The following is a 27,817-nucleotide window of genomic DNA, read 5'->3' as shown; positions in this document are numbered from 1 at the left end:
CCTCTCTCCAAGGTCTTGTACAAGGTCCTCACAGCCAGGCACCCCCTGAAAGGCTGCTTCCTGCCCTCTGGTGCAAATCCACCTCTCTCCTCCAGCCAGTTTGCCAGCAAACACTTCTCAGAAGTCTATTCTGCACCCACCACCTTTGCGAAGGGCACCCTGCCGCAATGGTGGCATCACCAGTGCCCGTGGGGTCTCTAGGCGCTGGCAGCCTCAGGGCTGCATTCTGACAAAGGAGGAGCTTGAAGTCGAGGACCCTCAGGCACTGCCTCCGAAGGCATCCTGGCCGATTCTTATTTTTGCAGCGGGAGCCAACTGAGCACAGAGCCTCGTAAAATGTCTGCTGGAGAGCCAACACTTCACCTTCAGGGAGCTGGTGGGGGCGCACTCTGCCCCCTGGCCCCAAAGAGAAATGAAGGCCCCGTCTGTGGGCACACAAAACCGGTCCGATGCACGCCGGTGCCACTCTCGCCGCCAAGCCTGGGGCTGACACCATGCAGCACACGGCGCTACCCACAATGCACCGGCCCTCCTCTGTCACACACAGGCACGCACACTCACCCCCGCGCCCGGAGGGAGCCCAGGGCCCGGCCCGTGGGCGCCCAGGCGCCGACCCCTCCGGCCCCGCACTTACCTAGAAGTTGCACCGGTCGCGGTCCCGCCCTGGCGCCCGCAGGAGCTTGGGGCCCAGCTGGCGGCGGCCGCGGCGAGCGACTCCGGGTAGGACTCAGCCGGCGCCGAACAAAGGCTGCGCGCAGGCAGCGGGCGCCGCCTGCATCCCCGCTCCGCGCCCGGGCGGCGGCGGCGGCGGCGGCGCGGGGGCCCGGGCGGGTCCGGCGCCCGCTCGCTCCGCGCTGCCCGCTCCGGGGGCGCCCGGGCTCCCGCGCTCCCGCTCGCTGCTGCCCGCCACCGCCGCCGCCGTCCGGCTACCGCACCGCACACATCAATTATTCATCGCCCGTCTCCAGCTTCCCGGGCGAAGCCAATCACAGGCGGAGGCTCCGCTAATGGGGCCGCCGCCGCCGCCGCCGAGGAGGCAGCCAGCCGCGCGCCCGGGCGCAAGCGACAGCCCTCCAGGGACGGGGATGGGCCGGGGGCGCGCGGGGGGCGGGGGGCGGGGGCGCACGGGGCGCGCCGGAGAAACTTCCCACGGCCCGCGCTCTGCGCCGCGCTCGCGGACCCTGCGGGCGTGACCGCCCACCCTGCGTGTGCCCGCGTGTGCCCGCGTGGGGCTGGGGGCTCCGGGGCAGGCCAGGCCAGCCACGGCGGGGAGAGGGGAGGGAGGAGGAGGAGGAGGAGGAGCGCGGGAGGAAGATGAAAGGCGAGCAGACCTGCCTTGGCGTCTCCAGGGAGCCCCGGCTCGCGCGCGCCCTCCCCGCCCCGCGAGCCTCGCCGTCCGCACCCCCGCCCCCCAGCCCGCCTCCCGCACTCACTCGCGCGCGCAGACCGTCAGCCCAGCCACTTCGCTGCGAGGGAGCGCGAGCGAGTATGAATCGGAGGCAGCTCACATTTCAAACTTGCACGCAGGGGTGGTGCTGGTGCACGCCGCTGCCGAGCGAAGGCACGACCCGACGAGCAGCGCTCCAGCCTCCGGGCGGGGGCGGCGACCAGGCCCCTTTCCTTCCCCCGCCTAGGCAATTAATTGGAAGCAACACTTGTGCGAGTGGGGCTCCCGGAGCGCTATCGCCCGAGGAGGCCGCCGGGAAGGCGCAGGCGGTGGATGACTTCGGGTGTCTCCCGCCCCCCAGCGAATCCTCCCAAGTGGGCATGCTAATGAGGGTCCACGGCGGGGAGGGGGTGGAGGAGGGAGCTGAACTGGAGGGGGCCTCGGCCGCGGGGAGGGGAGGGAAGGGAAGGGCGGGGCTGAGAATCCAGATTAAATCTCGGTTTAAAGGATTTTCGGAACGGGCTACGGGGTGGAGAAGGTAGGCGGCCCGGCATCTTACTTCCCTGACCCTGGGTGCCCTGGCACCCCCGGTATTCCCCGAGCGAGGGGCCCAGGACAGGGTGAACACGCGCACGTACGCTCCGGCTCCCCGACTTAGGGGAGTTCCTGTGACCAGGAGCTGGCTGCAGGAGGGAAGCCGGGGGCGGCTGCGCGCGGCCCTGCCCCGCCCCGGGAGCTGCTGCCTTCCTGACATTGCATCCTGTGGTGACCGAGGCCTCTTCCTTCCAGCCAGTCTGTCGCAAGGGCTCCGGCCTTTGAGCGCTTGTTCACCCCCCACCCCTCTGCCCCTTAGACACCCCTGGAAGCCCACCTGCTGTCTCACCTCCAGAGATTTTCGCCCCTCCCTTTTTCGTGGGCACTCCCTGTCATCATCCCCCCCTCGGGAGAAACTGCATTTTATAGTTCCCTCCCCCAGTCCCACCCACCTGCCTGTGAAAGTTGCTTATATGGTGACCTAACTGCCCCAAACAATTAGGAAGGTAAGTGAGGCCCCATCATTCATCCCCAAAGAAGGGCAGCCATTGACTGTCTTTAAAATTTCCTCTGTATTGGACTGCCCTGCCCTACTGCCCTGGCCAACACTGGGAGCTGACCAGGTTCACTGGCCTTTGAGGTGGCATCTCCTGACTCCATCCCCTCTTCTCAGCCTCAGCCTCTGGCTGGCCCCTAAACCTTCCCGCCGGCCCTGGAAGTGGCTGAGACAAATCACTTATCTAGAAATTATGTTCTTGCTCCTTGTTTGACATAAATCCTTAGCAGGCTCTAATCCCACCCACTGCCACTTGAAATATCGCTTTCAGGATGGCATTTGGAAATGCAGTTGTCATGGGCTTTCCCTCCGAGGAGCTGGTTAAATGGATTAATTCGTACTTCATAACTTGCGCCTTTTGGACATGAACTAGCTTCCTGCAAGGGAAATTAATTGGCATCCCCTTACTGGCAGGCCAACCCCAGGGCAGCCAGGGGAAGGACTTCCCTTCAGCTTTGCACAAAGTCCAGGCTCTGCTCATTCTCACCTCTATCTTATCTCCTTGTAGGTTATTATGGCTTCTTTGGGGACAGTCATTTACTCACTGAGACATCCATTGGGGCCCTGCCCTCCCAAGCAGCACCGCAGGCAGGGGTCCAGTGAAGACTCGCCCATCTCCCCACTGCAGATCCTCCAGATGACTCTAAAGCCCACTGCTCAGCAAGTGACACCCAGAAAACAGATGGGGTGGGACAATATGGCTCAAGTGTTCCAAGAGAACACTTAGGATGTACCTAAGATCTAGTTTCTACCGTTAATCTGGTTTTACACAGTGTCAGCACTTGGACCTCCATTATCCAGAATCCAAAGCGAAATAATCAGAACACACCCCCTTCCCCATTCTGTGCAATGACAGTTCACTATTCTAATCTGATCCTTTGGGCTTTCTGAGCTACCAAAGACCCGCATGTTTGGGACTTCCAAATTAATTTTTGAAGTATCCTATATATGTTGGTACCATGTGGCCAGCCCCAGAGGCTGAGTTCAGCAAAACCACTTTGGTAGGTTGAGCCAGAATCTGGACTGGAATTGAGCAGAGGTTTACACCAGAGGGACACAGACCTGGTGGCACTGCCCAGGAAACTTTAATAAGACAACCTGCCAGTCTCCCTACCCCATCTCCGTGTTCTCCCAGGGACCCACTCTGGGAAGTCATAGAGTGGGGCTGGAGAAGAGAATTAATATACGCTCCTCTGGCTAGAGACTAAAGGTTTTAGACTTTCCCCAGGTAAGCCAAAAAAAAAAAAAAAAAAAAGATAAATACTCTTCACTAGATTTACGTAATTAGGAAAACAAATTGTTTTCAAGCATCTATTCACCAGACTGCACGGGAGGCCTCCAGGCCAATGCTGGGGTTTTCAGATGCTAATTTCAAGGCTCTCTCGGCCCATTTGGTTAGCAAACTCTTTCTAGTTACAAGCCCCGGGTCTACAGAAATATGGGCACTCCAACTAGTCTCTGCTTCAGAGGGCTTTCTCCACTTGTTCCGAGTTCCAACTCCACTTCTCCAACTTCCAAAGATTTGCTCAAAAGCCTGGGGCCCAAAGCAGCCCGCTCCACCCCCCTGATAAGGATCTACAGCAAAGAGGCCACAGACAAAGGCGCTCTCCACCTCAGCTCGCAGGCACTCGGTGAGCTCTCTGAGTGACCTCAGCAAGGGGGGCATAGCCCCGGGGGAATGACTTGGGAGAGAGAAGAGAGAGAGAAGAAAGGAAGAAGAAAGGGCGAGTTGCAGCCCCCGCGCTGCGGCTCCTTGATGAATGCCCGCCAGCGCTAGGGAGGCCTGACGCGGGGATCAATAGCGGGTGGCTTTTCTCGCGGGTGTTTGAACTCCTCCTGCCGTGGGCCCTGGCGAGGAGGAGCCGATGATAAATCACGGCGCTTCAGCGGGGAAGGCGGTGGTAGCTTGCTCGGGAGAGCAAAGGGAGGGAGGATGCTTTACCCAGCTGGAGGAGCCTGCCATGCAGAACCCACCTCTGCAAGACCAACTGGTTGGGGTTGGGGTGGGGGCGGGAGGGGACCCTTTCAGTCTAGCTGGGGGTGCAGAGAGGGGCCTTCTCCAGGGCTCCCCTGTTCACCCACAGAGGGATAGGCCTCTTGGATCCTGTCCCAGCATTGCCCAGTAAAAAGAGTCAAGCCACCTAGAATGTAGGTCACCCAGGGGTCAAAGTGGCTCTGGGCTGGGTCACCTCCTGTATAAGGCTTTGTATAGTGGGAGGGCTGGGGGCTGAGAGGCCACTAGCAAGGAAAGACCAGCATACAAAAGCTAAGCTCCCTCTGACCGCGCTGAGAGGGAGAACAATGAAGCCAGGGACCGCTCTGCTGGGCGCCGAGTTCTGAGCCACAGAGCTCTTCTTCAGGCAGGGTCTGCTGATTCAGCAGAGCTGAGCAAGGATCCTATGACTTGGAGATGTCACCCATGCGGGCGGTAGGCGCTCTGAGGGAGGGTGAGGTGGACAAGGAGGCCCCAGCCACGTGTTCACGTGAGAATGACAGGCATGAGCTCAGGCCCTGGGAGCTGCCGGGGCCATCCACCCTCACGTCCCTGGTCCTTCTCAGGACGCATGGGAGTGCAGGGCACAGAGTGGGCATTTGGGGACCTGGCCATGGAGCATCTGTCACACAGCCAGCTCAGTTGCCCAAGGAAGGCTCAAACAGCAGCCCTGGGAATGAGACAACTCAGGGTCTCTGCCTCCAGAGACCCCCTCCTGGGGCTTCTGACCATCTCCGAGGGGTCAGGGAACAAACTTTCATGTGTCTTTATGACACTGTTCTCTCTGTCCCCCCTCCCTTTCCTCCCTTGTCCTGGTCAACCTCCTCAAGTCTTCACTTAGTCTTTAAGATGAAAGGCACAGTTGCAGTTGAGCTCCTGGCCAATGCAGGCATCCCCACCAGACCTCAGAACCCTACCCGTGTCCACACATGGGGTCACACAGCTAGGGGCCCAAGCAGGATCCTGGCCTCTGCTCTCCTGGTGTAATATGCAGCTCGTGGTTACTCACTTTCAGGCATTTTCCAAATATTAACAATCCTCACCACCAGTCCTTTCTGATAGGGGCTATTTCCACTGTACAGAAACTAAAACAGAGGCGCAGGGAGGTTTAGACAACTTGCCCAAGGGTTTAAACGACTTGGCAATCCAGTTCAAAAGTATGCACTGATAACCATCACATATTCCCAAAGTGGGACTCTAGGATCCAGAGAAGGAAGGTGACCTCCAGGTCACACAGCCAATTAGAGCTGTGATGAGAGCTCATGTCCCCAACTCTGTTTTATATTCTTTCCCTCATACCACATTACAAATACTGAAATATTTCTTGCTTCATGTGTTTCTTTTTAGAGTTTAGCATCTATGCATTTGGAAGCATTCATGTGACATTTTGAGTTTGCTGGGGCTCCACCTGAGTGGAGGACAGGGGCACGATGCACAGCGAGACCTCCATGCCTCTCAGCCTCCTGCCACTGCACCTCGCTCCCCTTCCTGGGTGTATCCTCCAGCAGGGTCACTTATCCTGGACCCAGGCTGCACTCCCAGCAGTCTGCATTTGGCTTCCACCCAAATCCTATAATCATTTCATTTTGAAAACAATACCAATCCATGCCCCACACTTCCACTCAGGACCTCCGAGAAGTTCTATAAGGGCAGGGTTACTGGGGTTCCAGGAAAGCATACTACCAGGCTGGAGAAGAGAGGATTCTGAGGGGAGGGGACCCATGAACCAGACACAAAATGGTCATTCAGAGGAGCCTGCTCAGCCCTGGGCTACCGAGGTAGGTGGGGAGCCTGGTAGGGCTTGGGGCTGCCCCCAGGGCTGGGGCGGAGATAGGAAGGAACTGGCCATGCTCTCCTGGCTAACAGAGGGGCTGCGGAGGGAAGGGAGGAGCCTGGATTTGGAGGCTGAGGCTCAGGAGTTCTGACTAGCTGGTGGCCCTGATGAGCTGTTAGGCTTTCTGAGCCTCAACCTCCTCCTTTGTAAAATGAGGGTGAGACCACCTAACACCAGGTTCTAGGAAAGACCAACTGAGAAGCCATCGTGTTAGAGAGTGAACTGGGTCCCCACAAAAAATGTTGAAGTCCTAGCCCCCAGAACCTGTGAATGTGACTTTATTTGGAAGGAAGTAGGGCCTTTGCAGATGACCACGTTAAGATGAGGTCATTAGGGTGGGCCCTAATCCAACAGAACTAGTGTCCTTATAAAAAGAAGTTTAGACACAGAGACATGCACGCAGGGACAATGCCACGTGAAGACTGAAGTTATGCTGCCACAAGCCAAGAAACTACCAGAAGCAAGGAGAGAACCCTGGAGAAGATCCTTCCCTAGAGCCTTCTGAGGGACCTTGGCCCTTCTGACACCTTTCTCTGGGCTTTTAGGTCTCCAGAACTGTGAGAGAGTGAATCGCTATTGTGTAAGCCACCAGCTGTGTGGCACTTTGTTATGGCAGCCTTAGCAAACTACAACAGACGATCCTGTTAAAACCTAAGTCACAAAACATTCTTTGCTGAAGACCCTTCCTCATGTTGCTCTGGCTCCACTGGTGTAAAATGCAAGTCCTTGTGGCTGAGCCCCCACGTGACCCAGCCTCCAGCCTCCATCATCTCTCTAACCTCATTTCCCTCCAGTCCCCCTCGGCTTACTCTGGTCCAGCCTCGCTGCCCTTCTAGCTGTGAATGCACCCGATGGGGTTCTGCCAGGAATGCTCTTCTCCAGGTGGCCCCGGCTCCATCCCCACATCCCTGCCTCCTGCAGGCTTTCCCTCGGCGGACCTGTTAATCCTTAACCGGGGAAGCCGCCTCCCCCACGCTGACCACAACTAAGCCCCTCCTGACATGCCTGTGAGTCTCCTGACATGGCTTTCTCCTTAGCATTTATGGCTGGTGTATTTCAATTATTTACCTTGTTTAACGCTGTCTCCCTCACTAAAAGGCAAGCTCCATGTCAACTGGGACTTTCATCTGTTTTGGATGTGTTATATTGACAGTATCTAAAATATGCCAGGCAGATGCTTGATAAATATTAGCTGTATGAATGAAACAAGGACCAGCTGCCTGAATGAATGAGTGAACCAAGAAATGACTGAATGCATAGCAAACAATCACAGCCTCTAAGGGTGTGTGGTGGCCCTGCTGCCCTGCTCAGAGCCTAGGTCTCCAACCTCCTTCCTAGAACCTGGGTTGTTTCTCAGGGGCAGGCAGCCTGTTCAGACAGGAAGCTCAGGCTGGTTAACAAAGGGGCTGCCGGAGGTGGTGGGGAGCGTGCCACCCAGGTCTCTAATGAATCTCTTCCCATTGATTTCTGGAGTCGCCTCTGAAGGGAAGGGACGGCAAAGGCAGCTCGAATGTCCGTGCCTCAGCAGTCCTGGGGTTTCATTGCTTCTCCCAGGCCACAGCTTTGATGGGGGCTTCCGGATGGCCCCAGGGTTGGACTGACATAAGCTCCCCGCAGTTGGAAATGCAATTTGCCTTCCTGCTGGACTGTCTGTCTGCCTGCCTGGCTGTGCAGCACACCTCCCTGTCTGGGCTGGAGCAGCCAAATTCTGTTCCTGATGCTTCCCAGACAAAAGGCTCACAAGGCAGCTGAGCACAAAGCTTCCACTTTGCAGTGGAAGAAAGTGAGGCTCGCTTTGGGAAAAGACTTGGGGCCACTCACACACTCTGGCCCAGGCTGCAGGACCAGGCAGGGCTGCAATACCAGGTGTCCCAGCCACCATCGGACCCATTGTGCCTGGAAACCATGTGTGGCCTATTCCTTCCAGCCCCTTTCTTGACAGAGCCTCCACCTATCCATTTGGAATCGCCAGCTCAATCGACATCAGAGTAAAGAGGCCCTTGTTTCCCTCTTCAAATGAGGAAACTGAGGTTCAAAGAGGGGGTGGGGACTGCCTCCAGCCACATGGCAAATTAGTTGTAGAGCCAGGACTAGAACCCCAGACTCCTGGCTTGTTCCTGGGCCCCAAGCTGTCTCTCCTGGTACTGTATTCCTGCCAACTGTGGCGTCCAGGGCATGCCCTGCAAACTGTAAAGCCCTAGGCAGATACGCTCTTCTAAAGGACTCTTGTCCATCAGTTGCCTCTTTTTCCCAGCACAGTGTGGGATTCTGATGGGATGGGTCCACCCTACTCGGTACCTCTTACTCACAGGGAGGTCAGGGTTAGATCTGGACTTGTTGGCTCTTTCCTTCCCCTACTGTGGGAGTCACGTGCATCCTGAAGATGGGTGGGGGAACCTGATTTGGGCTCAAAAGAAGGAAGGAATTTCTGATAGTCAGGGCTGCGAGGGAGTAGCAGGGAGCAGCCTGTCACCTGAGGCGTATGAGCTGAGGATGGAGAATTACAGAAGGGACCCTGTACTGGTGGGCTTATGGCTTCTGAGGTCTGCTGTGGGGTGGTAGGAGAGGTAAAAGTAGAGGAAAGGTGGTTGAGAAGCAAGCCCCAGCACCTCGGTGTGCTCTGGGCAGTAATTGCGCACTTTTAGGAACCTCCCAAGCCCGTGAAAGTTTGCCAGGAGTCCTTCATCACCTGGTGTGACCTTCCTGCCTTCCTTTCACCATCACCCTGTGTGAGAGGAGGTTCTCCGAGCGCCTGCTCCCTTCCAGCCCCTTGTTCCTGGTCCATGGCAGACGAGGGGAGCCAGCGGCTTCCTTCATTCCCCAGTGTGGTCCCAGGTATCCCCCACCTCCAGGGGCTCTGGACGTGAGCTGACAGGCTGCATAGGAATGTCTAGGGGAAATCCAAAGGTGGCCGCCAGGGCAGGGCAAGGAGTGGGAGGCCTGATGTTGAGATCAGGACCTGCAGAGCTGAGCTCGCAGAAGTGCATGCTCCTTGGCCCGGGAGGCCAAGTCCCCAACTAAGACAGATGCTACCCGGAAAGGGGCTTGTGAGCTTGCTGTGTGACCAGGCGCAGGTCACTGTCCCTCTCTGGACCCTAATCCCCTCTCCCCAGATAAGGACATCTAGCGTAGATGCCATACCTCTCTTTGCTGCCGGGGGCGCTGGCCTCCCCAAGTGTGGCTGGGTAGGCTCCAAGAAGAAATGTCATTATTGAACTGACTCCTGCTAATTCCTTGTAAAGGCCGGAGTAGGCTGACAGGTGGGCCAGGCAAGAGGTCTACAATACACATCATTTTGTCAAGGCAAAGACGCTGGTTCCAAGGTAGCAGGCCCTCTATGGTTCCATTCTCCTATATTTATTTGCGGTTTATCTGTTAAGTACATTTACCCACTAAGTATGTTAAATGTTTCTTGCATGACTAATGGATATTCACCAAGTTATTCCACAGTGGTGGGATGTCAGCTTTACTCTGTTTATAATTTTCTGTATTCCTTGATTGTCCTATACATAGTATGTATTATTTTTGTACTTATAAGAAAAATTCCATAAAACCACTTTCATTTCAGAGTGAAATCCAAAGTTAAGACATTTTTCCTGGGAAAGGTATTGTGTACCATCTTCAGAACTGGTAAGTCAAGAGTCAAGCATAAAACAGCCATGTCACCATCTGAGCTTCCGAGGCCCAGGGAAGGGTGTGGGCACGAGGCACTGCCGGGGAGTCACCTCTGCTTCTCTCCCTCCACACACGGCACATTTCCACCCCAGCAGACTCGTGTGCTGGCAACTGCACCAGCCTCCAAACTGTGTTCTCTGCCTCTAGCACCCAGGTCCCTCCTCCACCTGCTGAGACAAATCTGACCACATCATCCCTTATCTAAAACCTTCCTTAGCTCTTCAGGGGTGTCAATATCAAGTTCAAGCTTTTTAGATTGGCATTCAAGGCCTCAAATGATGTGGTCCGTAGAAGTGTCATGCCTGGTCTCCAGGAGGGCCATCTTGCCGCCCTCAGCCTGGGTTGCTCGCGCCTGATTCCCCCAGCAAGTCCCTTAAAGACATATATACACTCTGGTTTGCCCAACTTCACTGGAGCCCCTGCCCTCCCAAAAGATCCATATACTGATCAAAGTGTTGGGCAGCAGCTGGGTGCCAGCCTGCAGCTAGGATGGGAGACTGCCACAAATCCAGGGGTGGCAGAGGGCAGCTGAGGCCCGCCCCCAGCTCCCTACCAATCTGGGCTTTTCCAGGGAATGAGGAGCCAGGTCCCTGCTGATGAATTTGAAAGGGAGGGTGAGCCGCAGACCAGCAGTCTGCGGTGAAGCGCTCCAGGAAGGGAAAAAAATCAGGCATGGTGATCTCAGCCCCGGGGATGCTATGGTTTGGGGTTGCTGTGGTCTGAGTGTTTGTGACCCTCTAAGTTAACGTGTTGAAATCTAATCCATTGTGATGGTATGAGGAGCTGGGGCCTTTGGGAGAGGATTAGGTCATCAGGAATACACCTTCATGCATGGGACCAGTGCCTTATGAAAGAGGCTTGAGGGCGCTCTTTGCACCTTGTGCCATGTGAGGACACAGCCAGAAGGCGCCATCTATGGCGAGCATGCCCTCACTGGACATCAAATCTGCCAGAGCCTTGATCTTGCCTCCACAACAGGGAGTGATCAATTGCTATTGTTTATAAGTTACCCAGTCGAAGGTATTTTGCTATAGCAGCCTGAACAAAGGCAGGGGCCAAGCAACGCTGCCTATTCCCTGCCTCAGTTTCCCCAGCTGCAATGCAGGCAATATTCTGGGAGGCACAGTGGGAAGATCCAGCCCTGGGAACCAAGCCAGTGCTTCTGCTGCCCTCCCCCCCTCAACATGGGGAGCCCACGCCCCCCTTGGGCCCCAGACAAACCTGGGAGTATGGTGTGTAATTGAATTTGGCCTAATTACCTAATTGCACTGAGGAACAACCAGTACTGACAGAGGCCTTGGTGGGGTGGGGTGGGGTGGGGGGGCTGGGGCTGGAAGTCAGGAGCCAAGAGGCAGCCTCCAGATTCCCCAGACATTCCTGGAACCAGTACTGGGCATCAGTACTTCATATCACTTAGCCCCTTGGCTGCTTGGAACCCCGGGGACAGGTGGTGCTGTTCCCATTCCACAGATGAGGAAATGGAGGCTCAAAGTGGCACACCTTGCCACTTTGGCTCAAAGTGGCACACTTTGCCACTAACTCAGAAGAAGCAGGAGGGGGTTTAGCTCACATTCCTTCTGCACCTGCATCTTAATATTTTCGTAAAGCTGAAAGGAGAGGATGTACATGCAGTATTTTGCCCAGCATCTAAAACACGGTAACTCCTTAATTGATTTGCAGTAGTAGTAGGATGATGTTAGGGTTTCACATAAGGGGATGGTGGCAATAATAGCAGGAGTAATGCCAGCCTTGCCCCTGGTACGATGAGGGATGCTGGGAAGATTGCATCCCCCACCCTGTGCCAGTCTCTTTTCAGGTTAAACTGGGGCTTGGACTAGGTGATCCTCAAAGCCCTCTACATTCTGACATTCATGTCAGAGAGGAACAGTAACAATAATGTTACCTATGAATTATTATGTACCTTGTGATCTCCAAAAAGACATTGTCTTCCTGCTTCCCCTTTCCTGTCCAACACACAGTATCCTCCCCTTCCCATACCAGCCATCTTCCTCCCATAAGTGATTTTTGCGGGGGTGCAGGAGTACTACCCACTCACTTATTCTGTCTCAGTCATTGGGATGTAGCAAACAAGACACTGAGTTTTCACTACATACAGGGCACAGTTTTCCCTTATATCCTCCCATTTAATCCTCAATGCAAACAGCACCGAGTGAGGGTTACAATTAACCCCTTTTCCTGATGCAACAGCTGAGGCTCAGAGAGGTTAAGTCAGTTCCTTAAAGTCACACAGCTCTAAAGCAGGAGAGCAGGAGGCAAGCTCAAGGTGGCCAACCTCCACTAGATTCTTCAGAAACTGACCCTCCTCCCATCAGTCAGCGGTCCATTGTTCCTCAAATGATTTCAACCCAATGCCTCCCGAGATCCAGCCTCAGCCTCACTGGACTGGCTGGCTGCACAGGAGTGGTCAATAGCATTAAAAACACCAGGCATGGCCGGGCGCGGTGGCTCACGCCTGTAATCCCAGCACTTTGGGAGGCTGAGGCGGGTGGATCATCTGAGGTCAGGAGTTTGAGACCAGCTTGGCCAACATTGTGAAACCCCATCTCTACTAAAAATTGTATTTTAGCCCTTGTGTGGTGGTGTGTGCTTATAATTCTGGCTACTTGGGAGACGGAGATAGATTTACTTGAACCCAGGAGGCGGAGGTTGCAGTGAGCCAAGATCGTGCCACTGCACTCCAGCATAGGTGACAGAGTGAGACCCCGTCTCAAAACAAACAAACAAAAAACACCAGGCTTCCTAGGCTGGGCATGGTGGCTCACACCTATAATCCCAGCACTTTGGGAGGCTGAGGCAGGCGGATCACCTGAGTTCAGGAGTTCAAGACCAGCCTGGTCAACAAAGTGAAACCCCATCTCTACTAAAAATACAAAAATTAGCCATGGTGGCGGTTGCCTGCAAGCCCAGCTGTTGGGGAGGCTAAGGCAAGAGAATGGCTTGAACCTGGGAGGTAGAAGTTGCAGTGACCTGAGATCGCGCCATTGCACTCTAGCCTGGGTGACAAGGGTGAAACTCTGTCTCAAAACGAAAACAAAAACAACAACAAAAAAACTCCAAGCTTCTTGCAGAATCACAAGTGCTGGCAGTTCTGCGTGTGTGTCACGCTTGGCCTCAGGTGGCCCCTGTGTAGCAGCTGTCCCCTTGGTGGGGCTCGGCACTCTGGTGCCCCTGATCACTTCCGTATCTTCAGTGAGATGCCATCTTTGTGTCACCTGCCTAGCTGTGTGGACGTGTGACTCTGACACAGAGCAAAGGCACCCCAGGACCAGAACCTCAAACCCTAGCCTAGGTCCAAGCAGGGCATGAGTGTCCCTGGAGGAGGGGTCCGCACCCTTGGACTTGACCCATGGGGCCACTTTGGCACCTGTGCCCTCCTTCTTTAGAGGAGCAGTGTCTTTCTTCTCTTTTGTTTTTCTCCTCCCACAGTTCTTTCCATTTGGAGAGGGAGGAGAACCAGGCACAGAGGCCCTGTCTCCAGGGTATGACACTCAAATCTCTCCCTGGAGACCACTGGGACACCTGCGCATCCTCGTGCTTCCACACGGGGTGGACAATCAAGCACAGGCACCACTTCCAACGCATCCAGCACGCTTCAGAGCGCTGGCTTCCTGGCTTACCCAGGGAGCTCAACAACACACCACTTTCCCGCCGTCTGTGCAGGGAGGAGTTACCATTTTCTCTCTTTCGAGACCCTTTTGAACAGACATGGGCCCTGCACACAGGAGGGCCCCTCGCCTCCCGGTAGACGCTTAATTGGGAGGAAGTGATTCTAAACATCTGGGACGCACATCTGAGAGTGGGCTCAAGACCACACGGAGCCTGGAGGAAATGGGAATGTATGCAATGATGTCACTTCCTTGGCTGAGGGTCCTCAGGAGGGGGCAGAGCTAAACAACAGCAGGCATTTGTGGGGGCGTGGCCCAGGGCTGGAGCAGGGCAGCAGCCCGTCACCTAGAGCAGATGCTGCAGATGACCCTGGCAGAGCCCAGCAGCAGGACCCATGGTGCACGGAGCAGTGGTCCCAAGGGGAAAGGGGAGAGACAAAGGAAATGGGGGAGAGAGGGAGAGGAGAAGAAAGGAGACAGAAGGAGAGTGAAAGAAAGGAAGGAGAAAGCGGGGCGGAGAGAGAGAGAAAGAGCCAAAAGGACAGAGGCAGAGAACTGTTTTGCTCAGCCGGAGCCTCCTGGAGCAACCCAAGGAGGAGGGCAGCATCCCCACACAGGGTGCAATCAGCCAGTTCTGATCCTGGCTCAGTCCCTCCCTAGCTGTGTGACCCTTGGCATGGGACTAAACCTCTCTGAGCCTCAGTTTCCGCATCTGGAAAAAAAGCACAGGGGATCCCCCTTGCGGGCTGTTTTAAGTCAAGGGGCTCACCTATGTAAACTGATCGCAGATGACTGTCCCCTCACTGTCACAACTCAGTCCAGATTGGAAACTTCCTGCTGGAAGTGGCTGGTTCCGACTCTCTGCTTCCCCACCCCACAGCGTGGTTCTGTGTTGTGGGTCTGTTGACACCATCTTTTCCTAAGCATGTCCCTGCCAGGTCTGGGTCTGTGAGCTCCTTGGGAGTACAAGGTCCCCTAAGCACGGATCACAGAGTCTGCACTTAATAGCTACCCATCAGCTCACACTGAAGGGGTGAATTTAGCTTATCCTGTGCGCTGAGTCTCTGCCGTCATTATAATTATGTGCCTGTTTGAAAGGCAGATTGCTAATGTTTCCCCCCAGTAATTCCTGTTTCCTGCAGAGACAATAGTGTCTCTTCATCCCAAACAGGTGAGACTGGGTCCTCTGGAATTCCCTACAGGAGTCCAGCCCCAGGCAGTGTTTCTCACCTGGCCAGCCTCAACAAGCCAGGAAGCTTTCCTAGGAATATAATGAAGCATCTGTTAATAACTCTTCAAGGAAAGCCTCGGCCAGACTTCCCGAGCTCTGGGTTCTGAGTCTCTCTGGGCCCAGAACAGCACAGACAGCCGGCAAGGAGGCTCTGCTTCCCTCCAGCCATCTGCCTGGCCACCGCCCTGTCCCCAGTGAGGGGAATTACCACCTTGCAGAGCTTCCACTGCAAAACACAAACACCTGGTTGCCTCGGCCGCACCTTGTCAGGGTGAGGAGATCCAGATGGTCCCTGGAGAGACAGCTGGGTTACCATGGAAACAGAATTGCTGCTGCTCCAGCCAGGAGAGCTGGATTCTAGATCTGTGGGACCCCAAGCTCAGAGGAGAGAGTGATTTGCATAGAGTCACATAGCAAGTAGGTCTCAGAGCCTGCACTGTAAAGTAGGACTTCAAAATAATCAGAACTATTACATGCAGAGCCCTCATGAGATGACAGTTTATGCTACATACTTGGTACCTATCATTTCATGAGAGGCTGGGAGATGAGGCCGGGGATACATATAGCTTGGAAATCGCAGAGCTAAACCAGACCCACGTCAGCCTGATCTTGAAGCCTAAGCTCAGGTCTCTGCCCTAGGCTACCCCTCATTCTGGTTTCCAGCACTGGGCTCTACATAGCCTGAGACTAGCCCCATACTAGAAGCTGGCCCTGACTTAGGGACCATTGAAAGGGTGGAGGCAAGGAGGGGCTAGGGGCCTGCAGGCAGAGACTCATTTACAGGGCCTGAACCCCCACCTCCGAGCCCTTGCTCTGCCATACACGCTGACCTGGGCAGCTCACAGGGGCAAGAGGGCAGGGGTCTGTTGGCCTGAGCTTTCCTCCCTGCCCCTGTGTGCCAGATGGGCCCTGGGAACAGGCGAGAGGCACATTCACAATGAGTCTGACCCCAGGGAAGGAGGAAGAGAAGAGGGCACAACCACGGAGGAGGAGAAGGAGCACTGTACTTGGGGTTGGGGCAGGCCCAGGTCAACACCCCTCCTCCCCCAATCTCTTGATTCTTCCTTCTTCTCTTCAGACTCAAGGGCCCACACATCCATCCACTCAGAGCTATGTCTTCACTAATCCCTTGCCTGTTATACAAAGGGTTGAGCTACTTTGGACGAGTGAATAAATCTCTTTGAGCGTCAGTTTCCTAATCTATAGAATGGGTTGGATTCTCACAAGGATCACAAAATACCCAGTAGCAATGCATGGCATGAAGCAGTAGCTCAATAAATGGTACTTTAAATGTTACTTTCTCTTCCTCTTACCAATCTTTAAATAATTTTGGGTTGGGCTGCTGGGAAGACTTGGCGAGATAGAAGCCCTCAAAGTTTCCCTCACTCAGGGCACAGACAGGATGGGAATGGTGAGACAGAGGCCTTCAAACATTCCTTGCCCAGGGCACAGACAGGGTGCTGTGGGCCCTGTCCGGTCTCCCTCTGCCAGCTCTCTACTTTCCCCTTCTGCAGGGCTGCCTGCCTCCTGCACAGTGGCTCAGATTCTTTTCTGGGGAAAGGGGGGATGCATTCTTTTTTTTTTTTTTTTTTGAGAGAGAGTTTTCGCTCTGTCGCCCAGGCTGGAGTGCAGTGGCGTGATCTCGGCTCACTGCAAGCTCCGCCTCCCGGGTTCATGCCATTCTCCTGTCTCACCCTCCCGAGTAGCTGGGACTACAGGTGCCTGCCACCACACCCAGCTAATTTTTTTTTTGTATTTTTAGTAGAGGCGGGGTTTCCCCATGTTAGCCAGGATGGTCTTGATCTCCTGACCTCGTGATCCACCCGCCTCGGCCTCCCAAAGTGCTGGGATTACAGGCATGAGCCACCGTGCCTGACGGGATGAATTCTCATTTAAGCCTCTGCTGTCTTGGAGGCCCCATTTACCCCACCTTAGTTAACAGGGTCCCACTCATCTCCACACCCTTGGAGGTGGCGTGGCTGGCATTTACCTTGGCCCTACCTACACATAAGGGTTCCATATTTTCACAACACTAGGTTTTGTGCTATCTCCAGGTATGAGAGGCATTGCAGAGAGCATGAATGCCAATACGCTGGAATAAAATTTCTCACGCATATACAGCATGTCCTATACACCTGGCCCTGTTCTAAGCACGTATAGACCTTAACTCCCTTAAAGCGTATGAGCTAGGCATCATTATAATCCCCTTTGGTCAAATGAGAAAGCCATGGCACAAATAAGTTAACTGACTCTTCTAAGGTCTCAGAACTGGCGAGCAGAGGGCTGGGTGGGATTCAAACCCAGACAGGCTGCTCCAGAATCCATGCTTTTTAATGACTATTCTTCTCTATGCAACAGCTGAACGGTTTCTGGAAAAAATATTTGAAACTGGGGTTGACCCAGGCTCTCTGCTATTCCTCATCCCAGGGACCGTGAGTGTTTGAATGAGCCCAAAGATGGGAGGGTGTTTAACCTACCAGCAAGGACAAATCATTGTCAAACACTTAAGGCCTCCACTGGCAAGCAGCTCAGGTGATCTTTGGCAGCTCTCAAATCATTAGTGTGTCTTTCCCAGGACTTCATTTTCACCTGTTCATAGACAGCAGGGGCAGCTGGTGGCTTTGGGGTTGAATACTCTTGTTTGAATCACAATTCTGGCTCTTTTTGGCCAGAAAGCCCTGGTCAAATTATTTAATGTATCTAAACCTCTGTTTCCTCATCTGTAAAATGAGGTAGATATGAGTATCTGGGATCACCATGTGGGATAAGTGAGTTCATGGATACTCAAGGCAGTGCATGTTACAGAGAAAATGCAGACCTTAACGTCAGCTGTATCATGACTGAAAGAGGCTAGGAATCAGATCTTTTCCTAATCCAGATGCCCTTCCCCGACCTGTCCTGGCTCTGTATGTCTAAAGAGGCAAAACTGATGATAACCGTATCATCATTAATGCCTATCTGTCTGTCTAACCCAGAAAGTACATACTTTGGTATTTACAAGGTATTTACAAGACTGTGGCTTGCAACACTTGGTTAAAACATTCCACAACCAGCCTGCCCGCCCTCTGCCGAGGCCCTGCTCCATTTCACTCTCACACCCTCGAATCCCCTGAAATCCCTTCTCTGGGGGCGAGAATGCTAAGCTCCATCTTAAAACCAAAGCTCTGCCTTCCTTAATCCTCTTACCTGGCTCTTTCCTCTGCAGAATTAATTGCTGCCAATGGCTTTATTAACTCCTTGGGCAGCCATGGCATCCTCAGGGCAACCTGGGGCAGTGCTGGTGGGGGTTGTTTTGGCAGGACCTCTGTCCTGAGTGCACCCATAGGTAGGGTGGCTAGAGGCAGATGCAGGAAGGCTTGGGAAGGCAGGCACGATGATACCTGTGGCCCCGCATCTCCAGAGAAGCTGTTCCAGCTCCTCGGGAGCACCACCGAGTCCCTGGTGACCTGCAGAGATGCATGGATGGCCTGGCCAGAGCTCTGATCCCACTTCTGCCCTTGCCAAGACCACCTCCCCACCCCTCAGAGCCTCCATTTTTTCCTTAAAATGGGAACAAGCTCATCTGGAGGAGTCATAGGGTTGGACATGGAAGGGAGGGTTAAGGGCTGTGTGGCCTGCACGGTTACTGCCATCTCCCACCCACAGAATGGGAACATTCACTTATTTCAAATCAGGAGAGAAGGCACTGTGTGTATTGCATGTGTATGTGTTTGTAAGCCCTGTGCTTAGCATGAGGTGGGCCTGGCACAAGAAGCTTATCGTCCCTCGCCCTTAAAATTCCAGTTTAGTATTTTTTATTTTAAGAGGCACTTTCACACCCACAGCCTCATCATTCTTCCTGCAGCCGTGAAGGCAGAGAAATGCTGTAGATGGACCACACTAAGGATGAGATGGCTGCTGGGTGGGGCGCAGCCTACTCCAGGCCCCGGAGCCTCCTTCAGAGCCACACTTCTTAACTAGGGCACCCTCAAGTGTGGTCTAGGTGATATGGCCTCCCAGGTTGCTTAGGTAGTCACAGTTCCCAGTGGGAGAACCACTGCAACCTCAGCTGTCTTTCCATCTTTGGCATGCTGTTGTTTCTCACAGGACAGGCTCAGTAGCTTGGTGCTCAGTGGTCTTTAAGCCTTTCTAAACCCCTTCACCCTTCACCTCCCCCTTTTTTTTAATTAAATTTTTTTTGGTAGAGATGTCTCACTATGATGCCCAGGCTGGCCTCAAACTCCTGGCCTCAAGTGATCCTCCCACCTCAGCCTCCCAAAGTGCTAGGATTACAGGAGCTAGCCACTGCACCCAGCCATCACCTCCCTTTTTAACTAGCAGAGAAATGGCTCACCCTCCATCACTGAGCAGTCACCTGTAGCTAAACTAGGAGACGAGGTATGGTATCTGTTGTCTTTATTTTGGCAGTTTCGGAATGTGGTAAGGGAGACTGATCTGCCATTTAAGGAAGCAATATAACATTTCCTTTAAGAAATATTAAGAACTCAGGCCGGGCGCGGTGGCTCAAGCCTGTAATCCCAGCACTTTGGGAGGCCGAGACGGGCGGATCACAAGGTCAGGAGATTGAGACCATCCTGGCTAACCCGGTGAAACCCCGTCTCTACTTAAAAAAAATACAAAAAAACTAGCTGGGTGAGGTGGCGGGCGCCTGTAGTCCCAGCTACTCGGGAGGCTGAGACAGGAGAATGGCGTAAACCCGGAAGGTGGAGCTTGCAGTGAGCTGAGATCCGGCCACTGCACTCCAGTTTGGGCGACAGAGCAAGACTCTGTCTCAAAAAAAAGAAATATTAAGAACTTAATCTTAATACAAGCGGTACTGAACTACGGCAGAGATAATGAGGGTGTGATGCCAGTGACTGAGTCTGGAAAGCATCTTGTTGCAGGCACTGTGGGTGCCTCTTCTACATAGCCTCTGCCTGGGCATTTTCTGCTAACCTGAGTGCCAAGGGTTCATCCACCTGCTCCCCAACCTCAAGCCGACCTCGCCCAATAATGGTGGAGAGATGGTGGAGAAATGCTTCCTCCTCCTTACCTCTCAGGTGGGTAAGGAGCACATTCTAGCTGCCAGCACTCCCAGCAGGACTGAGCCCCAGGTGTCCACAGCAGGTTACGTGCTTCCTGGCCACTCTTTTCACTGACTTCCTTCCCTTCCCCATCTCATTTCCTCCACTTCTCGATCAGTGCTTTCTGGGATCCTAAAGGAACAACTTGCACTGGAATCCTCACCGCAGGCTCTGCCTCTGACTCAGACACACATCATCTGGCTACAATGCCTGCAGCAGCCTGGCCTTCCCCTACTACAGACCTCGTTAATCCCTACTCCCACTCACTGTGCAGATCCCCTGTCCCAATCAGGTGGCCGTGGGGCGGCATAGGAGGTAGGCGGCTGAGGGCCCTGGTAACAGAAGCAGGCCCTTCTTAGGGTCCCGTTCTCCAGGCTCCCCTCTCATTTTGGACAGGCATGGAAAGCAGGTACCCACTGGCTCGGCCCAGAGTATCCTTGTGCACACCCCCGCTCTGTGGGCAGGGGGGCCAGCGATGAGCTAATCCCCCAGATGAGAGGCTGTCCCCTGGAGCTCTTGGGAAACCAGAGAGGGCTGCGCTAGGAGAACTGCTGAGCCGGCCAGGAGCTGCCGGTTCTCCTTCTCACCCCGCCCCTGCCAACTCCAACCATAACTCTGAAGAAACCCACGACCGCTGCTGCTTCTGCTTAAAAACAGAAAGAAGAAAATGTGGGAAACAAAGAAAAGGGTCACCCCCTAGCCCCATCCAGATAGATCCATTACTTGTAAGTTGACATTCTGGTATATTCTCTTCTGGTGCCTGTGCCTAAATACATGTACATTTTGTTTTTGTACCTGGCTGGGATCATACTAAGTCTAGCACTTTTTATCCTTCTAGAAAGTTAATATGACACGTAAGCATTCCCACAGTCATCATTCTTTAGAGACCTCGTTTTAATGGCCATAGAAATAGCCTGGAAGTTGTTTCCACATCTGCCCTTTCTCATTCTGGGCATGGCAGGGCCCCTCCCCACTGCTCATTCCTGGAACCCCAGGGACCATCACAGCTGCCCCTCCCCCCAATTCCTTGGCCTGGGAACACTGTGTGCATAAACCATCCCTTTTCTCCAAGAGCAGAGTGAGGCCACCGGATCTCAGGCCTCATCCCTCAGGGAGGTGGGGGAGGGGACGGGAGCCAGGGCCCCTGGCCCAGGCCAGGCCACCCACCAGTTCACCCAGGGTTATTCAGAGGGAGGTGGTTCCCTGGGCTCCAGATCTGACCATCTCGGAAATCAGTCCTGCTTCCAGTACCAGAAGCCATGTGACCTGGGTCTGTGTCTTCTCTCAGAGCCTCAGTTTCCTCCTCTATTAATGGGCATGCTGATAAGAGCGCCTTTCCCATGGCAGTGAAACAGAGGGAGGTGAGCGCGTGAACAGGTTTCGTCCACTAAACAGATCTGACCATGAGTCAGTTCCGAGAGGCCGGGTGATGAAATCCAGAGCCCTTTCTAGGGACACCTGACCCGGGGCGGTGGAGACAGCCCAGCAGGAGGAAGGAAGCCAAATCCCTCCCAACATCCCAGTTTTGCTGAGCTCGGATGTGGGGGTGGGGGCCGGTGTCCAGGAGGAAGTTTGTCCCGGCCTTGAAAAGGTGCCCCAGCCTGCCAGGCGGCTGGCATTTCAAGGGCAAGGGCCTGCCTGCCTGCTGTCTCTGGGGCACCGACAGCTGGTAACAAACCCCCTGCAATTTGCACCCACCAATCCTGCCTGCTCGCTGGGCAGCCGAGAGCTGTTTTTCACGGATTGCTGCGCACAGCTTTGTCTTAGAGAGACAGCTCTGGCAGGGTGTCCCTGAATAAGGCCATTTGTCCTCCCAGTGAAGGGAAGGCGGATGCACGTTCTAGGGTGGGCAGAGGCAGAGAGGGGTGGAGAGCAGCCACAAGGGAGGCGTGAGGTGGAGATCGGAGTCAAGCCACCAACAGAGACCAGGAATGTCCCCACCACCGTGGGGTCTGAGAGTCCACCATTCAGCTAGGTGACAGCAAGAGGGCTGGCTTTCAAAGACAGAAGTTGAAACAGTGGCTTATGGCCTGGCTTAAGGTGTCCTGAGCAGAAGAGATAGAAATGACTTGGCTGGTCTCTGACGCCTGTGCCTCTCCCAACAATCTGAAGGCTGGGGCACTCTCCAGGGCCCTTGGGGTCAGGGTCTTTCTCTGAGCCCTGGGGCTGCTGCACCAGTTGTTATAGAAGCTCCCTGGGATTGAGAGCTCCAATGAAGTACCCAGCCTCTCCCAAGCACTCTCTCCATGGACCACAGGTCACAGCCAGGAAGGGCGAGACATGGACCCCCTTGCATTCCTGATTCTTTACCTCCCAGGCTGGCCAGGGGCCCAGGGCATGTCTCAGCCCTGCTCCTGTGATCTGCTGACATTTCCCATGGTTGTCAGCTTCTCTGGGGACTGTCAAAACACCGGGGAAACCAGGCTGAGGAGATGTTTGTGGACAAAAAGTAAGCAATCCACTCTGCGTGGGACCCAGGACTCGGGCTGCTGCGTTGTTGTGTGAGGGTGTCCTTGGAACAGAGGTCAGAAACACTCATGTCCACAGGGCTGGTTTCCAACGGTGGGGAAGGCCTTGCATGTGAGACAATAGAGAGGGATGGGGAGGGCACAGCGCCTGTCCCAGAGGTTAGCCACCACCACCCCGTCAGTCCCAGTCAGCTGTGAGGATGCGGGTCCAAGATTCCCACTCAAAGGAAGCCAGGCATTTGACTCTACTGTACAAATTTCCTAAACAGTAAATGCTGGCAACTTGTATGCATTAAAAAAAAAAAATTGAGGGGTCCAACCTCAGGTGTCTGTGGGCAGCCAGTCTGTGTACTCTGATTGACAGCCACCAGTCACTCATCCTTAAGGAAAACCGGCCTCCTCCTCAGTGGTGGCAGTTCTTCCAGTTCTGACCACTCTCCTGAGTTCTGATGACCTGTCTCAGGACATCCTGCGGAAGCCCCAAGGCCTCCTGTACCTGCTGTTCTCTCTGCGTTTTGACTCCGCCAATAGCATGAGGGTGGGAGCCCACAACTGTGAGGCCTGCCTCAGGCAGACAGGAAGGGCGGGAGAAGGCAGCAGGCATGCGGGCTATCCTCTGGACTCTGGCCCTGCCTCGCTAGGACTTGGGCTGCGTCCTTCCCTTCTCTGGGCCCTAGGCTCCGGCACTCCCTATTCGATTATTTCAACAGCGACTGGCTGCTCACGGGTCAGCTGAGGCCATACGGCTTTCTTCAAGCATGGACAGGAGCTGAGACAGGCAGAAGGCTCTTGGGGACCTCGACATGGTGACAGCCTGGTGCTGGTGCCCACGATGCCAGCAGGCATGGGACTGCTCGGTGCTGAGGAGGCTGACATTTCAGTGCTGCCGCCAAGTCCCCTTGGGCTGGCATGGAGGGTGGGGGTGGGGCAATGCTAAGGCCAGGCCTGGGGAGAATCAAGGGAGTATCAGGATGCCGGGCCGGACAGGTGACCTTCTGTACTGAGGAGGTAGGGGGCCTGGTGAGGAGGAGGATCCCGCCCGCGCACGCACGTGCTCCTGTGAGCGCGCTCTGAGGCTAAAGGCTGCACCAGAACAAAGAGCTGGGGGCTGGGCGTCCAGGGCCGCATGGAGCCGCCTGCCTGGCGGCTGCTGCAATGACTGCCTGCACTCGCCTCCTTAGCACTCTCCCAGGACACACACACACACGCATGCATGCACGCACATGCACACACGTGCTCCTGCACCACGGCCGGCTCACCGCCAGCTCTCCTGACAAAGCCCCGCTCCAAGCTCGCTCACTGCATGATCTCATCCTGGCCCTCCTTGGCTGGCCTGGCCTCCTGACAGGGGGACGCAGCGCCAGGGCGACTCATGCAGGCATGCACCTACGCACAGAAAACATGCATGCAGACACAGATAAGCATGTACATATACACAGCCATGCACAAACACCATGCAGATACACACACATACACAACCACGCACACACAGACACGCACACAGGTACACATACATCATAGACACACACCATGGACACAGCCATGTACACGTACATAGCCATACATAGCATGCACAGATACACACACGTACACAGCTATGCAGACACACACAGAGACATGCACAGGTACACAGGCACACACCCACATACAAAGTCATATACTCTCCCCAACACAAACATACACAGCCACACACACACCATACACACAGACGTACAGAGGGAGAGAGTCTGAGACCCAGAGAAACCCAGGAAGGCAGAGAAAGCCATGGGAAGCTAGAGACCGACAGGGGCCGCTGCCTAGAGACAGACCTACAGACACCGAGACCAAAGAGAGAACAGAGTGGGGAGCCCTGGGAGGGCGGAACTGCACAGGCATGTCAGACAGGTGTGCAAAGGCAGGAGGGTGGACAGGTGGTCCACGCTGGCTGAAGGGGCTTGGGGGCTGGAGCGAGTTCTGGAACTGCAGAGGTCTCCCTGGGAGTGGGCTGGGCAGGTGGGAGTGGCCAACCCCACACAGGCACACTGGGGCTGTGCCCAGGGGCAGGGTCACTGCAGGTCATGCACATGCACAGAGACAAGGGGAGACAGGCCAGTGGGAAACAGGCTTGCTGCCACAGAAAGGGCCTTAGAGAGGCTGGGAGTCACATTGGCTAAGAGACAGACACACGGAAGCAGAGGAGGAAGGCTGGAGGGTCGTATTTACTTGGCCCCTAGTGTGTGTCAGGTATTAACTGGGCCCCTTCCTCACTCCCATATAGGGGGTCCCACTGCATCCTCACAGGCAGCCCATGACGTCAGCTGTCTTCACAGACGAGGCCACAGCTCGGACAGGTGGCCAAGAGGAGGCCCGGCGCCGGTGCCATATCTGGGACTTGGGGTCCCAGCTTGGCTTGCCATGGCCTCCACCCCTCTTATGGCCCAGCCTGTCCCTGGCAGGCCCTTCACCCCTCAAATAAAACCAGCAGGTGGAGGCTCCCCACTCAGACTGGCCCCCTTTCCTTTCCAGAAGATGGGGCAAGCAGGGGGTGACTGGGATCCCAAGAACCCGTATGTCTGGAGGAGTGGCCTTGAAAGGTAGTTAGTCATGGCTGTCGGCACTGACAAGGGTTTGACTCCTAATAAGGAAATTCAAGGATGGCCAAGCCACAGGCACTGCTGTGCCTCAGTGTTCTCAGCTGCAGAACGGGTGCACTGAGAATTCATCTCCTGGGAGCTTGTGTAGTGTCAGAGGGTCACGTGAGTTCACAGACACAATGCATGGGAAAGGGCTTTCTAAATTATAAAGGCTGTGTTCAAGCAGGGGTGCAGAGGGAGGAAAGAACAAATCCCTGTTTCAAGCGAAGAAGTGATGCTGGGAATGCCACTCAGAGGCCTTGCTAGAGACCCCTGAGCAGCATGAAGGGCTCTCTCCAACAGAAATGGAGGGCTGCCCAGGCCTGCTGTGATGGGGCAGGCAGAGCCCTGGGCCTGCAGCCAGGGGGCTAGGAGTTCAGGTTCCAGCCCATCACTTATGAGTTGGGTGACCTCAGGGAAGTCATAGGACCTCTCTAAGCTTCCATTTCTTCATCCATAAATGTAGATAGTATTCCGCGTCTCACAAAGCTGAGCACTGCCACAAAACATATGAGAATGCCCAGCACGTGCCAGCAGGGCAGGGGTTTCAGTGACCCTTTGTGGAGGGGCTGCACGGAGACCTGAGTCTCTACTGCTCCTCTGGAGAGGCGCTGGGCTCTTGGGAAAGCCCATTCTCCAGGTCTCCTTCTGCCTCTGTGGCATAGTTTTGCCTCTTAAATATCCCTCTGTCTCCATTCCCCTCTCGTCTTCCTGATCCAGCCACCATCATCCTCACCCCGACCTCCCCAGTGATCTGTCAACTGGCCACCTACATCCAGGTGGGCTTCCAGCCCCCGTGCAACCTGTTCTTTTATAGCCAGAGCCATCGTCACAAAATGAGCATTTAGCCATGTTCCCATTACTCTCAGGACAAAGACCGTGACCTCCAAGACAGGCCCTGAATGTTTCCGCTGCTGCTGATCTCTCCAGCCTCGCCTTTGCCATGTACCCCCTGCCTCTGGGCTCCAGAATCACTGCCTTTCTCTTAGTTCTGACAAAAAAGCTGTGCATGCTCCCCTTCCACCTCAACACCTTTGCACAGGCTGTCCCCTCAACTGCAAAGATGCTCTTTCTCGTTTTCTTCACTTATCAACCTTTGGGTCTCGGGGGAGACTGCTACAACCCCAGAGTGGTCTGCCCTCAACAACACCCCCTTGCCATCCTTCACTTTTCCTTCAAGGCACTTATCACAGCTTGAGCTTACACACACACACACACACACACACACACACACCTCTAATTATTTGATCAATGTTTTCCTCTCCCTCTAGACTAGGGATCAGGAAGTATAGTTAATCACTTGGATTTTTTGTTCTGGTTTCTTGGCTGCTGTTGTTTTGAGATAGGGTCTTGCTCTATCACCCAGGCTGGAATGCAGTGGCTCGATCTTGACTCACTGCAACCTCCACCTCCCAGGCTCAAGTGATCCTCCCATCCCAGCCTCCCAAGCAGCCTGGGACCACAGGCGTGCACCACCACACCCAGCTAATTTTTGTATTTTTTTGTAGAGATGGGGTTTCACCATGTTACCCAGGCTGGTCTCGAACTCCTGAACTCAAGTGATCCACCTGCCTGAGCCTCCCAAAGTGCTGGGATTATAGGGGTGAGCCACTGCATACAGCACTTGTTTTCATAAATAAAGTTTTCGTGGAACCAGCCAACCCCATTCCTCTACGTACTATCTATGGCAGCTTTCACAGAGCTCCCAAAGCCTAAGATATATACTGTCTGGCCCTTGATGAAAAAAGCTTACTGGCCCCTGCTCTGCACTGTGAGTTTCTCGAGGCAGGACCTTTTCTGTTTAGTTGCCCTTGTAAATTCAGCCCTTGCCGGGTGCCTGCACGGTATGGGCAGTCAAGAGGTACATGTCTTTGATAAGTCATTTCTACTTTGTCAACACTGTATTGACTTAAGTCATTATTAAAACAGCACACTCCATCAGGAATAGATGTCCCTTGTGAGATTCCAAGACCATTTTCTGGCAAGCAATTCAATACGACAGCAATATCCCAACGCAGGCGGGCCAAGGGTTTCAGAGTAGCTATTGGCTAATGAGGCCACCACACACTTACGTGTGCAGCGCCATCCACATGTGCAGACTGTAAACTTACATGGAAAGAGGCACAAACTCGCACACAGGAGATTATAAGTTGAGCATATTTATGGAAACACATTGTGAGATGTCCTTACAACGTTTTCATGAAGGCTGTATCTATATACACTCCAAAGAACTGACTGATGAATTCAGTGAAAACATCCATTTTATTGTTATACAAAGGAAATAACTGTTTCTTTTTTGCTTTTTCAACTGCTTGTCCTGACTCCATAAGGAATGTTAATAATATCCAGACACGGTGCTAGGCACTTTATGTATTTCTAGCACTTACAATGACCCCTGAAGTTAGGGGTCGCCTTATCATTCCTGCCTTCCCTGAGAGATCAGCTGAGGCTCAGAGACCACACAATTAGCAAGTGACAGGCCTGTCCGGCTTAAAGCTAGCAGGGCGCCTGAGGCCTAAGCAAGGTTATGAGGATGGTGGGAAATGTAAAATAAAACTGTATCTTTAAAAAGTGCTCAAAGCCCTCCCAGACAGAATGCTGCTTGGCACTCTCCACGGCCCCTGCTTAATAGAGGGTCCGCAGGTGATCACAAAGTTGCAATACGGAACCCTGAGTGTAGTGATTCATTTTGTGTTCAATTTTGTTACATTTTAAACAATTTTTGGGGAATGAATGAAGGTAGTGGAGTATAAAGGTTAAGAATGCTGACTCTGGGCCTGGCACGGTGGCTCAAGCCTGTAATCCCAGCACTTTGGGAGGCCGAGATGGGCGGATCAC

At 54.2% G+C, this 27,817-nt stretch overlaps 1 protein-coding gene across 6 annotated transcripts in view; it reads right to left on the bottom strand.

Moving 5' to 3' along the window:
- ZMIZ1 (zinc finger MIZ-type containing 1) overlaps window positions 1–27,817 on the bottom strand; it is a 245,263-nt gene that overhangs the window by 67,933 nt on the left and 149,513 nt on the right. Inside the window, exon 1 of one of the 6 annotated variants that reach the window (XM_023204841.3) lies at window positions 1,434–1,720. The exons of 4 other annotated variants lie outside the window; for them this stretch is intronic. The gene's annotated coding sequence lies outside the window, so the exon portion shown is untranslated. Of the gene's footprint in view, window positions 1–1,331; window positions 1,380–1,433; window positions 1,721–27,817 lie in introns of those variants that run through there. One more of the 6 variants, XM_023204842.3, reaches the window with a different exon arrangement.

Source organism: Piliocolobus tephrosceles, chromosome 9, assembly GCF_002776525.5.
Source record: "Piliocolobus tephrosceles isolate RC106 chromosome 9, ASM277652v3, whole genome shotgun sequence".
Classification (NCBI taxonomy): Eukaryota; Metazoa; Chordata; class Mammalia; order Primates; family Cercopithecidae; genus Piliocolobus; species Piliocolobus tephrosceles.
Note: the sequence above shows the minus strand (reverse complement) of the source record. Positions and strands in the feature narration are given on the sequence as shown.